The 16,278-nt window shown below is 39.6% G+C and overlaps 1 non-coding gene across 1 annotated transcript; it reads left to right on the forward strand.

Annotated features, from left to right (window-relative positions):
• The first annotated feature begins 4,993 nt into the window (after window positions 1-4,993).
• Window positions 4,994-5,100, forward strand: LOC127117035 (small nucleolar RNA R71). The gene has a single exon (XR_007801798.1). It is a non-coding gene; the product is annotated as a small nucleolar RNA R71 (small nucleolar RNA).
• The last annotated feature ends 11,178 nt before the right edge of the window (window positions 5,101-16,278 follow it).

The raw sequence follows: 16,278 nt of genomic DNA on the forward strand, positions 1-16,278 counted from the left end.
TCAAAGTCAGACACTTTGAACTTGATTGGAATCTTTACACCGGGAACAAGGCAAAGTTCAGCAGCAGACTTGCCAAACAGATCTTTCCCTCGGAGGGTCTTCAACTCCTTACGCAACTCAAGGAATTGATCATTCATCGCATCCATCTTCTCATTAACATCTGGGCCCTCAGACGGCTCAGAATGATAGATGGTGTCGTCTACCCTAGGAATGGTATGCACGACAGGAGGAGTAGCAGCAAGGACCGGGCTAGATGCCGGCATAGGAGCAAAAGTTGGCGCTGGAATATCTGGCATGAAACCCGGAGGCATACCCCACGGAAACCCGGCTGGCATGGCATTCGGCATGAAGTGAGCATTGGCAGCTGGCACAGTCGGAGCAACGACTTCAGGTATAACCGTCCTCCGGGGAGGAGTTGCAGGAGGTGGAGAAGGTTGGTTTTGAGCAGACAGAAACTGCTCCATCAGAGCACTCAAACGAGCGACCTCTTCCTTCAGCTCTCTGTTCTCTTATTCCAATTGATCCATCACTCTAGCAGAATTGGCTCTGGTATAGTACCGGTGAGTCAGCTTGTCTTCAAAATAAATGAAGAGCATAGAGTTAGGCCACAGACAAGAAGACCAGAACAATCTGCTTATGCAAAATGATGCATGCGATGCTTGTGCATATGCTTTGTTTTATTTTCAAGGAACTTTTTGGGGCATTATTTGCAATTTTTGAATATTTAAGCATATAATAGCATATGGAAAATATCTCATCAAATATATTTGGAGCAAAGAAGTACAACATTTTTGATCATTACAAGGGAAAAGGAAAATAAACATCCTATGGATCCCTAGAAGCTCGGGATGCTGGAAGACGAGATGCACAAAGCTTCTTGATCTCTCTCTCATAGGCTGCTTCTATATCCGCTTTCTCCTTAGCAAGTTAATCATACTTCCGCTTCCAGAATTTGGAAGACTGAGGAAGCAGAGAAGTCCAAGTATCATTCGGATCGTCGATCACCTGATGCTCGAGAAACTCAATCAGAGCGTCCTTTTCCTTCAGCTGATGGAGTAACTCCTCTCTTTCACGGATCCAAGCACGTGAAAGGTCTTCTTCTCTCGACTCCTCTACACCCTGGTTGGGGAGGGTTGAAGGCCCAGCCACATCTAACGATGTAGGTCTTGGATGATCATACGACATAAAGTACACAACAGCCCTCTGTCTGACCCAAGAGGTATATGGCTCCAAAGCAATGCAATTCTTCGGACCTAGCTCATTCCTACCCTTCTTATGAATATTGCGCCAAGCGCGGACCATCCTGGCTTTCAGGCCTTGGGGATCTTTACCCTCCTGAAAGAACACACCTTCTAACAGAATGTTATGAGGTTTATCCTTTAGGGGGAACCCAAGTTGACGACGTGCTAAAATAGGATTGTAGCTGATCCCACCACATGTACCGAGAAGAGGCACATTAGGGAATTCACCACAATAATCAATGATCTGAAGAGTATCATACACGCGATCATACCAAGAGATATCATCATTAGTGAGAGACATAAGTCTCTGAGACCACCGTAGACAACTCTTGTTCTCCTTGAAAGCAACCGTCTGCGGTAAGTGAGAAATAAACCACTTATACAGCAGAGGCAAACAACACACAATAACTCCTCCACCCTTTGCATTCCTCAGGTGCAAAGAGACATAGGCATCACCCAACAGAGTCAGAACGGGATTAAGAACTGAAAAGATCCTAATGGCGTTCGCATCAACAAATTTGTCGATGTTGGGGAACAACACCAACCCATAGATGAGCAACACAAATAGAGCCTCAAAGGCATCCTCACTCCTGGCCTTCCCATACACGGTAGCTTGAGCAATGAGGAACTCGAAAGGAAGACCCTAAATTCCACCTTTGACAGTCAGATTAGCTATAGTCAAGGATTCATCTATGTGCAACAAGTTTGCAATCTCTCGAGCAGTCGAAATACTCTCCAAGCCACTGAACGGCACCTGATCCAAAATTGGAATACCCACAAGATGAGCATACTCCTCCAAAGTAGGCAACAACTGGAAGTCCGAGAAAGAGAAGCAGTGATACAGAGGATCATAAAACTGCGCCAAAGTACTCATCAGTCCCTCATCAACCTGAGTAGTCAACAGAGGCAGAAGCTTCCCATAACGAGCCTTGAAACCCAAGGGATCTAGTACATAAGATGTCAGATTCCTTAACTCTTTCACATCAGGTTGTCTAAAGCTGTACTTCTTTGTATGCCTTTTAGGTCTTTCCATGTCGGAAAATTTTGCAAATAAACCCTTTTAGTTCCTTGAAAATTTTCTTATTTTCTGATGACATGAAATGCAGATGAATGCATGAATGCATGAATGCGACAATCACACTCAAGGATCAAGCGAGTCACACCAGACAAAGGTCATGGGAAAGCTCATAGTATCCTTAATATCAATCATCCATTTTGGTGGATTATGGTTTTCACCTTATCAACACCCAAGTTCCATTGATATTAACGGTACATGAACCGGCTCAAACATCCTTAATATCAACCATCCGTTTTGGTGGATTTAGGTTTACACCTTATCGACACCCAGGTTCCATTGATATTAAGGTTGTATGAACGACTCAACCATGAATCACGGGTTTGCTGAGAGTCACGAGCATGGAGTCTCGGTTAAGAACCACCCAAAGGGAGTGTACTAGGGTTTAAACCTGCCAGACATGTTCTACCAGAGGTTCCCATAATCATCGTCCCATCTTTCAGATATTATCGGAGGAACGAATACTCGTATTCCAAAATATTCTCAAGAGAGACTCTTATGAGTGTAGTATCGCGTAACAATCGCATCAAAACTGACATCTGAACGACCTCCGCACTACGTCCTAAAATAGGCCAAGATGGGCTTGGTAAACTAAGGTCCTTGGCTTCTAAGGCACATGATTGAAAGAATAATGCCTAACCACAAATAACTTGTGTGACATTATTAATCCAACATGACCTCCACCAAGTGAATGGACTCGCAAGTCAACTGGCTAAGGAATACTCCACACCAGTCGACAAGACTATGCCATTCTCCTATCCTAAGGTGCACTCGAGTTCGGGTATAGAACTCATCTCACAGAGATCACCAAAGCAAACAACAATTGTATATCAAGCAATTCAAACATTACAATCAATACAGTTATCCCAAATTGTACAAAAATACGTCATATAACACATAACAATATATCACAACAAGGGTGAAAAGTAGGCAATACCACCAAGGAATCTCTTGTGTCCCCAGCAGAGTCGCCACTTTTCTGTAGCGGTGTATTCGTCGCGATATGGTCTATTGATTAAACCATAAGCAAAGCATACAAGGAATCGAGTCGCCACCGCACTTTTATTTATCCAAAGGAATGGCTAAAAAGCGAACAAAAGCCTAAGAAGTTTTACACATAGAAAACTAATGAAAGATCAGAGAATCTGGGTAAGGGGTAAATTACGCAATGGGAAGGTGTTAGGCACCCAAAACGTCCTAGGTACTCCTAGGGAGCCCTTTTCACACTTGTTGAATGAAATGTTATTTGTTATGAAATATTTATTGTGCAAACATGAATGAAGGGATGAGAAAAGAATATACAAATTATTATTTTTGTGTTTGAACGGATGAACCCGTTGCCTACGTACCTTTCCATGGAAGGTAAAGGATCAAAACGCCGTAGTTCGGCTAAAAGATTTCCAAAATATGAGTGGGTTCGTTTTAAAACAAAAGCCCTAAGCTCTTTCGTTATCCACGGGAGAAAACTCAACCTTATACAAACAACAAGTCCACCATGTGAGAAAAGCTTCAACTTGCTAGTGAGGGGTTAACTCTATAATAAGCAAGGAAGTCTTACAATTCAATCACTAAGGACAAAAGAGGTGAGATTAACATCAACCAACTAGGATAAATCAAACCTATGACTAATGTATGAAAACTTAACAAGAATGCACAAAGCCACAAAACAATTGAATGAGTGAAGTTAATCAATTAGAATTTATTCACAAAAGGTGGTCAAAGTATGATTAGAATTCAATTCAAAGAAGTATTAGGAAAATGAAGTTTGAAAAGTCAAAGGCTTAAGGCCTAGGTTTCTACTTTGAAAAGAAATGAAAATGTTTGCACAATAGTTTTCAAGTTTGAGTTAGCATGCAAATGGAGGTTTAAGAAACAAAAGGTGGGATGGTTCAGGGAGTGTAAAACTTCTTAGGTGTTCACCTCTTGAGATCATATGTAGATGATCCAAGTGATCCCTTTGGAATAGGCAATGAGCAATAACAAATAAACAAAGCAAATGGATACCGGATGCCAATCAATGGTCTTACACCAATCTCACAAACAAAGGTGGATACCGGATACCAATCAATGGATTTACACCAATCTCCTAAAACAAACATGGATATCAGATGCCAATCAATGGACTTATACTAATCTCCCAGAGCAAAACAAAACAAAAGGGTGGATACAGGATGCCAATCAACTGGACTTATACCAATCTCCAAAGAAAGGTGGATACCGGATACCAATCAATGGATTTACACCAATCTCCTAAAACAAACATGGATATCAGATGCCAATCAATGGACTTATACTAATCTCACAAGGCAAAACAAAACATGGATATCAGATGCCAATCAATGGACTTATACTAATCTCCCAAGGCAAAACAAAACATGGATATCAGATGCCAATCAATGGACTTACTCCAATCTCCAAAGGATGATCATAGGAAACAACTGCCAATAAATGGAGTTACAATTGACTCCTCACATACAACAAACACAAAAGCAATAAGCAAGAGGAAACAAGTTGCCAATAAATGGTCTTACACTTGACTCCTAGGAAATAGGATGCCAATAAATGGTCTTCAGGGTAAGGTTTGTTCATCAGTGCGCCACCTGCGGCAGCATCGATGGTCATCTTAGTGTTATAGTCAAGTCCATTATAGAAGGTCTGAATGATTAACCAATTTTCTAAACCATGATGTGGGCATGCTCTTAACAACTCTTTATATCTCTCCCAAGCTTCGAACAACGATTCTCCTTGATTCTGGGTAAATCTGGTTATTTGGTTTCGAAGAACGACGATCTTACTTGGGGGAAAGTATCTAGCAAGGAATGCTTTTCTAAGGTTTTCCTAAGTTGTTATGGAATTGTGTGGAAGGGAATATAACCATGATAGGGCTTTATCTCTAAGGGAGAAAGGGAATAATCTTAAATGGATTGCCTCAGGAGAAGCTCCATTGGTTTTAAAAGTGTCTGCTAATTGGAGAAAGATTTTTAAATGTTGGTTTGGGTTCTCAGTAGCAAGACCTGCGAATTGTCTCTGTTGCACTAGTTGCAACAGGGAGGGTTTAAGTTCAAAATTATTAGCTGGGATGGTTGGGTTTACTATACTAGAACTAGGTTCTTCGTTGGATGGTTGGGCGAAATCCTTAAGAGGTCTTTGATTTTGATCTTCGGCCACAACTCTCCTAATTCTATGGAAAAATAAACATGCGCGAGCGTAACGTTCAGGTTCCGCCAGAGGATCTACTAAGCTTCCGGTGCTACGAGTCCTTCGCATTGACCGACAGGTAATAACCTAAGTCTAAACAATATAACAACAATGTAGCGGGGTATTCGTTACCTTTAGATTTATTGACTAAATCAAAAGTAAATCATACAATTCGAGTCGCCATCGCACTTCTATTTATCCAAAGGAAAGGTTAGAAAGTGAACCAAAACCGAGAAGTTATCAAATAAAAAACTAATAAAAATGTCAGAGATCTGGGTAAGGGGGTTGGTTATGCAATGGGAAGGTTTTAAGCACCCAAAACATCCTTAGTACTTTAAGGGAGCCCTTTTTGCCAATGTTGTATGGTAGGTTGGTATTTGTGAAAATATATGTGCAAACATGATTGGGGAGATGATAGAAGAATATACAAGTTATTTACAATTTTGTTGTTTGAATGGATAAACCCATTGCCTACGTACCATCTTAAAAAGGTAGGATCAAATCCTCGTAGTTCGGGGTAAAAATCTCAAAAAAAGTTGGTGAATTAATCGGTCAAAAGCCTTAAGGTCTTTTGTTATCAAAGGGAGAAAGCTCATCCCAAAACCACAATTCCACCATGTGAGGAGAGCTTCAACATACTAGTGAGGGATCCATCCTATAATAAGTATGGAAGACTTATAGTCCAATCACTAAGGATACAGGTGAGGTTTATATCAACCACTATGATAACTCAAACCTAATAGCTAATGTTTATGAAAAGCTTTATCAAAAGTGGCCATTGGAACCACAAAACAATTTGAGTGAGTTGTATTTACAAATGAAAAGTATTAACAAAATACAGTCAAAGTTGACTTAAGATTCAGTTCAAAATAAGTGTTATGAAAAGAGTTTGGAAAAATCAAAGGCATAGTGCCTAGGTTTCTAATTTTGAAACCAATGTTAATGTTTGCACAAAAAGTTATGGCTTGGGTTAGAGTGGAGAGAAGAAGAGAAGGGCTAGGTCCTAAACATGCAAAGATGAGGGAAGAGAAATAAAACCACTTGGAGTTCCCTTCTTGAGATCATAAAGATGATCCAAGTTGCTCATTTCCTTTGGACTTAACAAGCAATAAGCAATTAACTCAAGCAATCAAGCAAATAATCAATCAAGCTTCTAGGATCCTCCAATTTGGATTTGTCTCTCTTATTTTGGATGCTCATGACAATGGTCATTCTAATAGCTCAAGTTTGGGATCCCTATCACAAGAACACACAAATCAAAAGGTTCCACAATGTAATAAAAAAAGAATGGACAATAGTGAGTTTAGAATTAGGAGTCCTTTCAATTCATCTTTCAAGATTAAGCATTCTAAAGGCATGAGGCCTAGTTGCTCTTCAACATGTTTAGCATTCTAAAAAGGCATGAGGCCTAGTTGCTCTTCAAACTCCATTTAGCATAGGTAAGGTCCTAAATCTAAGTCCTTTCTCCATTTGCATTGGATTCACACAGACAAAAACAAGACAAGCACAAGGCAATAGTATATACACAATAATGTGCTCAAGTGAGCAAAAGGCAAATTGCATAAACATAAACATGAGCTCAAGTGAGCAATGGGCAAAGATAAATGAATTAATGAGCAAGAAAATAAATTTCATTAAAGTAAATTGCAAGAATTAAATGCTTGAATTAGAAGTTAGTAATTAGTAGTTAGTGTTAGTGTTCCATAAGGCAATTTAGCGCTATGTTAAGCAATCGTAAGTGGACTAATATAGTAGTCACACCTATCTGAGGCTGGTCAATAAAACTATAGGCAACTAAACACAAGTTAGAGATCATGACTAGTAAGCCAAACTCCTACAACTTGCCATGCCAAAAGAAAAGAAGAATGACCTTGAATGGATTTAGGTTTTTTGTTTGACCAAGAAGCAACCTATCTTTAATGTAAAGCAATTCACTTGATCTTTGATCAAGATGAAATTGATTTGGATCAAAGAAGGTTAAGCCTCTCATATGTCAAGGCTAACCACCAATCCTTAACTCATTGGTCAAAAAGAAGAAGAAGAAGAAGAAGATGGAATGTACATAATTGAAATTCAAATGACATAATTAAAACACATTGATCAAACATGAATGTAATCAACATCAATGAATGGTAAACAGAAGTGAGATAAAGATTAGAAGTCAAGAAATAACAAAAATATTTTTGGTATTTTTTGGAATTAACATAATACTTGAAATAAAATGAACAAATAAAGGTCAAACTTCAAATCCAATTCAAATCAACTTGGAAAAGTCCAATTGGATCATCATAAGTCCAACATGGTCAAACAAGGTTTGACAAAATTTTTCATCATTTTTTGAAAATAGAAACTAATTTTAAACAATTAAAAATGAAGAAAAATAACGTAATTGGACTAAAATCTCAAATAAATCTCAAATCAATTAAGAAATTGATGAGAATATTTTTCATAGATTCGTCATCATCCAAAGATGTTAAGAAAATATTTTTGGCATTTTTGAATATTGAAAAGTATTTTAAATGAATTAAAAATAACTAGAAAAAGAAATAATTCACAAAAAATATTAAATGGAATCACAAAAGTAATTAAAAATCATTTTTAGAAACTAGAATTTCAGAGAATTTTTTTTCAATTGGTCCCATATTTTTGTGATTCCAAATAAAGAAGTTATGAATTTTTAAAAATAATTGGAATAAAAGAAAATTAAAACAGAAATTAAAAATAGCAAAAATCCTGAGGCGTCAGATCCACTTCATTAATTGGCGTGGCTGATCTGGTGGATGAGAAGCCCACGCTTATGGTAGGGACAAGTCAAACGTGTGGCATATTGCATTAAATGAAGTCAAATAGATCAACAACCAAGATTAAAACGTGAAACACTCATCCAATGGATGAGGCTAGGACACGTGGGGACGATGGTGTACACCACCGTCTTCTTCGGTGAGAAGGCCAGTTCCAGCCACCAGTTGCAGGTTTTCAAACCTCAACTAAAACACGCGATCTATACATTATTCGAAAGCTGGGGTGATGTACATCACCCTTGTAACCTTAATTTCCACTCAAGATCCCTATAGAGTAAGAAATATGAGATGGAAAAATGAGGTGTTCAATCTGAACTTGCTCAATTCACAAAATTAAAAGCACAAATCAATTGCCTCTCAGGTGCCAACCAATACAAATAATGATCAATATCCAAGGAGATTCGAATGAAAACAGTTGGAGTGAAAACCTTTGAAGAGCAGCTTGTGTGAGCTTGATCCAATCCAATTCTTCAGTGCAACTTGATCTTGAAGTAACAAGGAAGCAAGGATAAGGAATTATAAGTCAAAGATCAACCGAGGAAGTTGAAATTTAAGTTTTGAAAATGAAGAGAAAAATTCAGAATTCCTTTAATGAAGGGTTGGGGATTCAGTTGTGCAGAGCTTCAGGCACCTTTAGGTTAGTTTTCAAATAAAGCAAGTATGTGTATTTATAGCCAAGGCTGATGCAATGCGTGGGAAACTCATGTATGCATGAACTTGGGTCCTCCTTGCATGGGCCTGTACAGGCACGTGTGAGGCCCAAAATCCATTGCAAAGGCAAGCTGAAATGATTGTGAGATGGTTTGGACGTGCAAACTGCAATGTATTAGCTTGTGCACAAAGATTTATCATGGTTTCCATAAATGATCACAAAACTTCACCTCTTCAAAAATGCCATTTGGAAAATTGAAACATAGGCATGTGAGTAATGGTTGGAAAGGTTTTGACATAAGGAACAAATGTTATTTTAATCAAAAGTTCATTTGGAGTTGGGAAAGTATTGAAATCTGGCCATGAAGTTCAAGGTACAAAACATGTATATGGAAATTTTGCCAAAATGGACCAACTTCAAGCCCTTCTGTTTCAATGATGCAAGCCTCAAATGACAAAACCTCCAACATCAAAGTTGTAAATCTTTTCAAGAAAATTAATTTGGACTCATATGCATTCTGTTTCAATGATGCAAGCCTCAAATGCCTTCTGCTTGCTGCCATCATATCTGACAACAACATGCTCAAGTATTCTGAATACAGGGGATATAACATTAACTTCATCTTCATCACGATTCTGAAGTATCTCGATCACACCCTGATCCAGCATTTCCTGTATGTCTTTTCTGACTTGACGAAATCCCCTCTCATTGACAATGCATACACGACAGCTGTCATGGTCATGCTCGTAGTGACTGTATCCACATAACAGTCTATGCATCTTGACCAAAGATTGTCTGATATGGCTGACATATCGGACCTTGTATTTGCCAAGGCAACCCTGAACCATATTAAAAGCAGATTTCCCATGCTCGGGCAATGGGTTCTTCTTAACATTAGGACCTACGTCCTCGAAATATAAGATATCGCTTCTAACAAGGTCTTGAACCCTGGTCTTGAGAGGGTAACAATTCTCCACATCGTGTCCGGGAGCACCAGAATGATAAACACAGTGAAGCTCGGGCTTGTACCACCACTGAGGGTTGGTAGGTACAGCAGGTGGGTCACATGGAGTAATCAACTTCCTTTCAATCAGTGAAGGATATAGCTCTGCATAAGTCATCAAAATTGGATCGAAAGTGACCCTCTTCCTATCATAGCTAGTGCTGGTTTGGTTGTTGTTTCGAGGCTGGTAGGCCTGCTGTTGCGGACGATGCTGTTGTTGTTGATACTGTTGATGTTGCTGTTGCTGATTCTGATGCTGATAATGTTGATTCTCCCTGAAAGCAGGTGCTATATGAGCCACCTGGTGCTGGGTACTGGCCGGGCGCACCGTCTTCCTCTTCACAGACGGTCTTCTTTGTTTGACATGGGAGGACACAACATGTGCCTCTCCATCTTTCTTCTTGGCAAACACCCCATAACGTTTGGCAGAAGAGCCTTCTTCTCTGGTCAGGCGTCCTTCCCTGACTCCATTCTCTATTCGCATCCCCATGTTCACCATCTCGGTGAAATCAGAGGGAGCGCTAGCAATCATCCGCTCGTAGTAGAAAGAGCTTAAAGTCTTGATAAAGATCTTCATAATTTCTTTCTTTTCAAGCGGGGGCACAATCTGTGCAGCCAATTCACGCCACCTCTGGGCGTACTCCTTGAATGTTTCCTTCTCCTTCTGGGACATAGCCCTCAGTTGGTCCTGTGAGACCCCAATTTTGACCCTAAGATCCCTCATGGCATCATAACATTGCATTTGCATTGCCTCAAGGATCTTTAGCATCTTGGTTCCCTTTGCCTTTGGGTGGGACTCCTTGTGATTGGTTTGAGATCACCAAGCATGCTTGAATTATACATCATTGTTTCTCTTACTTTTGTTTACTAACCAAAAGCACAAAAATGTGTCACTAACATCTTTTGTTTGAAGCTTGAGTATCATCCAAGACACTTTGTGGGTTCTATTAAGATGATCAGTCAACACAAGGGAATGACTTGAGATACTTCCAACAGGTTCAAATGGGGTCTATTCGTCAGTCAAAACGTTAATCTTGAAGGAGCAAAAGTTTGTTCATGAGCTGTCATGCTCACTAGGCGAGCAGAATGGGTCGCCTAGTGAGTCCCAAGAAAAACCACCAGAATCACCTAAGCTCAGAGGAATTTCTTGAACTGTCATGCTCGCTAGGCGAAGCCCACGTGTTAAAAAAAAAAAACGAAAAAAAAAAACGAAAAACGAATAAAATAAAATAAAATAAACTAAAATAAACTAAAATAAATAAATAAATAAATAAATAAATAAATAAATAAAATATAACATAATTTTTTTGGACTTGGGCCTCTCTCATTTGAGCCCACAGGTCCACAAAAATCAGGTTATAAATTCAGAGTTTCAGTGAAACAAAAGGAGATTCTATTCCTATTACCCTGGCAGGAAAAACATAGTGAGAGAAGAGCTAACAGAGTTCAGAGCAACCTCCAGAGACTGAAGGGAACTCATCGGCAAAGAACTAATTCCCTCTCATATAAACCCTAAGAGTGCTCTGCAAACCCAACCGGGCAAGTCAATTTCATTCGATCTCTCCAGTCAGGTTTGTCTTATTCCCATTACTTTATGCTTTTAATTTGAATGCTCTGAATGTATGAGGTATTATGGGTGAATTTGTTACCCTTTTGATGCATGTGTTTGACAAGAGGTTTAAGCCTCCTACCCTTGGTTGCTTTTTGTGAGATTTTTGTGAATTTTAATGGCATGATTCATGTGGTTACATTTTGATTTGGGGGGAACTCTTGATTACCCTATCTTGTTTCTCTAACCTGTTTGTTGAGTTTTGTTTTGTGAGGATTCATGTACTCTTACAGGGATACCATCTGGAGGTTTATTCCGATTGCCTGTACTGACTCACTTTCTTTGATGGTGTTAGCTTGGGAGGATCTCAGGGTTTCTTATCCCTTAATTGCTGTTACCTCGGATCTTCATCCGTGTAGTACTTATACATTTTTCCCGCATTTTACTGCTTTCTTAGCTGGAAGACCTCGATGGGAGGCAATGTTGTTGTGTGTTTACTTTATGCAGGTTCTTTCGTCCAGGACTCCTTTTGCATGCGCGTTCCTAAAACGCAAACAAACCCATTGATTTTTCTTCTCCTAAGAACACGTTTACTCCTTCTACTACAGACGAGTAAGTCTCCAAAGGTCGAGCATCCGGTAGATTGCGTAGTAACGTTGTTCAACCCTTACCCCGTAGTTAGCCGAACTATGTTTTGCTCTGATTTTCATCCCAGATGAGATACGTAGGCATAAGACGCGATGTCTTAGCGAGCACACTCCTCTTTAACCCATAGGTAGCCGAGCTACGAAGACTCTGATTCTCAGATTCAGATGAGATACGTATGCAGTGGATGCGACGTCCGTGCGAGTCATTTTCTTTTGACCCTTCTTTTAGTAAGTAGTACATTAGATAAACATACACGCTTTTCTCATCCCTTCAATCATGTTCACACAAATAAATTTTCAAAAAAAACAACAACAACCTTTCCAACAAATGTGAAAAGGGCTCCCTAGGAGTACCTAGGATGCTTTGGGTGCCTAACACCTTCCCATTGCATAACCAACCCCTTTACCCATATCTCTGACATTTTTACTAGTTTTTGATTCGATAAAACGTTTAGGTTTTTGTTCGCTTTCTAACCATTCCTTTGGATAAATAGAAGTGCGGTGGCGACTCGACTTGTATGATTTACCTTGGATATAGTCAATATCTCTAATGGTAACGAATACCCCGCTACAGGAAAATGGCGACTCTGCTGGGGATCGAAACATCCTAGTGGGTTTTGCCTACTTTTCATATTTATTGTATTGTATATTTTTTTGTGTGACATATTTTTGTGCAATTTGGGATTACTGTATTGTATGTAATGATTGAATTGTTTGATATTAATTCCTTGTATGCTTGGTGATCTTCGTGAGATGAGTTCTATACCCGAACTCGAGTGCACTTAGGATAGGAGAATGGCATAGTCTTGTCGACTTGCGTGGAGTTATTCCTTAGCAAGTTGACTTGCAAGTCCATTCACTTGGTGGAGGTTATGTTGGGATCAATAATGTCACACAAGTAAGTTGTGGTTAGACATTACTCTTTCCAATATAGACCTTAGAAGCCAAGGACCTTAGTTTACCAAGACCATCTTGGCCTATTATTAGGATGTAGTGCAAAAGTCGTTCAAGTATAAGATTTGATACGATTGTTACACGATACTACACTCATAAGAGTCTCTCTTGAGAATATTTTTGGAATACGAGTAGTCGTTTCTCCAATAATATCCGAAAGATGGGATGATGACTATGGGAACCTCTTGTAGAACATGTTTGGTAGGTTTAAACCCTAGTACACTCCCTTTTGGGTGGTTCTTAACCTAACTCCATGCTCGTGACTTACAACAAACCCTTGATTCATGGTTGATCCGTTCATGAATCCTTAATATCAATGGAACTTGGGTGTTGATAAGGTGTAAACCATAATCCACCAAAATGGATGGTTGATATTAAGGATAACATGATCCATCCCATGACCTTTGTTTGGTGTGCTTTGCTTGATCCTTGAGTGTGATTGTTGCATTCATGCACCCATTTGCATTCATATCATCAAAATAATAAGAAAATTTTCAAGGAACTTAAGGGGTTTATTTGCAAAATTTTCAGACATGGAAAGACAAAGAAGGAATACACAGAAATACAGCTTCAGACAACCAGACTTGAAAGAGTTAAGGAATCTGACATCCTATGTATTAGATCCTTTGGGTTTCAAGGCTCATTTTGGGAAGCTTCTTCCTCTTCTGCCTACTCAGGTGGATGAAGGATTGATGAGTGTATTGGTGCAGTTTTATGATCCCTTGTACCGTTGCTTCACGTTTCCGGATTTCCAGCTTTTGCCTACCCTTGAGGAGTATGCTTACCTTGTGGGTATACCTATTCTAGACCAGTTGCCGTTCAGTGGCTTGGAGAGTATTCCTACTTCTCAAGAGATAGCTGACATGTTACACATAGATGAATCTCTGGTTGGTGCTCATATGACTACCAAAGGAGGAATTCAGGGTCTCCCTTCTGAGTTCCTCATTGCTCAAGCTACTATGTATGGGAAGGCCATGAGTGAGGACGCCTTTGAGGCCATATTTGTACTTCTCATCTATGGGCTAGTATTATTCCCCAACATCGACAAGTTTGTGGATGTGAACGCTATTAGGATTTTCTCTACTCTTAATCCCGTTCCTACTCTATTGGGTGATGCCTATTTCTCTTTGCATATGTGGTTTATTTTGTGTTGTTTGCCTCTGTTGTATAAGTGGTTTATTCTGTGTTGTTTGCCTCTGTTGTATAAGTGGTTTATTCTCACTTACCTCAGACGGTCGCTTTCAAGGAGAACAAGGAATGTCTACGGTGGTCCACGAGACTTATGTCTCTCACTAATGATGATATCTCTTGGTACAACCGTGTGTATGATGGTGTGCAAATTATTGACTCTTGTGGCGAATTCTCCAATGTACCTCTTCTTGGTACATGTGGTGGGATTAACTACAATCCTATTTTGGCACGTCGGCAGCTTGGGTTACCCTTAAAGGATAAACCCAATAACACTCTGTTAGAGGGTGTATTATTTCAGGATGGTAAAGATCCCCAAGGCTTGAAAGCTAGGATGGTCCGCGCTTGGCGCAAGATTCATAGGAAAGGAAGGAAAGAGTTGGGTCCTAAGAATTGCATCGCTTTTGAGCCTTACACTGTTTGGGTTAGGGTGAGTATCTCATGCCTTACGAGTATCCGAGACCTACACCTATGATTATGGCTGGGCCTTAAATCCTCCATAATCAAGGAGTAGAGGAGTTGAGAGACGAAGACCGTTCACGTTCCTGGATCCGTGAACGTGAAGAATTGCTTCAGCAGATTAAGGAGAAGGATGCGTTGATTGAGTTTCTCGAGCATCAGGTTATTGATGACCCTGATGATGTATGGACTTCTCTAATTCCTCAGTCTTCTAAGTTCTTGAAGAGGAAGTATGATCGACTCGCCAAAGAGAAGGCCGATATGGAGGCAGCCTATGAGAGGGAGGTGAAGAGGCTTCGCGCATCTTATCTTCCCGTGTCCCGAGCTTTAGATGATTGTTTCTAGGGATCCATAGGATGCTTATTTTCCTTTCCTCTTGTACATGATTGACAATGCTGCACTTCTTTTCCCTGATATTATTTGATGAGATATTTCCATATGTGATAAAATGCTTAATATTTTCAGAATTTGCAAATAAAACTCTAAAGTTCCTTTGAAATAAAAAAACAAATCATATGCACAAGCATTGCATGCATCATATGCATAAACAGGTTTTGTTTCCGGTCCCTTTCCCCGTGGTCTAACTCTGTGTCCTTCATTTATTTTGAAGACAAGCTGACTCACCGGTACTACACTAGAGCCAACAATTCAAGACCATGGATTCACGAGGCAGGCGTCGTGACGTCCACCCTACACCAGAAATTAAAATTCGTGAAAAACAAGAAGCTGGTGGTGGTAGAGGGAGAAAGGGCTCTCCTGGTTAGCCGCTTGTATTCCTTCTCTTATATAGATGCTGAGGTTGAAGTTGGAACTCCTTTCCAAGCTTTATCTATTGCTGAGCCTATTGAGAAGAGAACTCCTTCATTTGCTTCCTACAAAGATGCAAAGTTGGCCATTGAGCGTGGTGCAACCACTGGTTTAGGAAAAATAATTGAGTTAGAAGACAACGAGTCCCGGGCTGGCATAGGTTTTTCTTATGGTACTTTCAACAAGCAAGGGTTATTCAAGAGTGGAGGTTTAATCCACACTGGTCTAGATGAGGAGGCTGCTGCCGTTTTAGAAGAAGATACAGAGGATTCTGGCAATTTCATCATCCTTGGAGGGGTCTGCAACAATTGGTTCGCTGTGGATATTCCAACAGTTGTCCATAAGTCAACGTAATGATCACTTTGTTTAAAAACCCTTCTCCCATGCCAAAAGGAGGAGTGATAACATTGTTGGCAAGATAAATACAATGATATTTTCATTCAATAAATTCATGTTAAATGTTTATTTTTCCCATTTATTTTCCCTTTTTGTTTTTGCATGAAATTGGTGATCACATAAAACCTCAAAATGGAATAAAATCAATCTTTTCATCTGCATACTTGTTTAAATTCTAAATCTTTTCATATCCAAAATCATTATGCAGGTTGATTTCTAAACCCATTGAACATAATGACCCAACACCATCTCCCAATTTTGAATTCCCTGTATTTGAGGCAGAGGAAGATGATGTTGAAGAGATTCCT

This window comes from Lathyrus oleraceus, chromosome 1, assembly GCF_024323335.1.
Source record: "Lathyrus oleraceus cultivar Zhongwan6 chromosome 1, CAAS_Psat_ZW6_1.0, whole genome shotgun sequence".
NCBI classification, from domain to species: domain Eukaryota; kingdom Viridiplantae; phylum Streptophyta; class Magnoliopsida; order Fabales; family Fabaceae; genus Lathyrus; species Lathyrus oleraceus.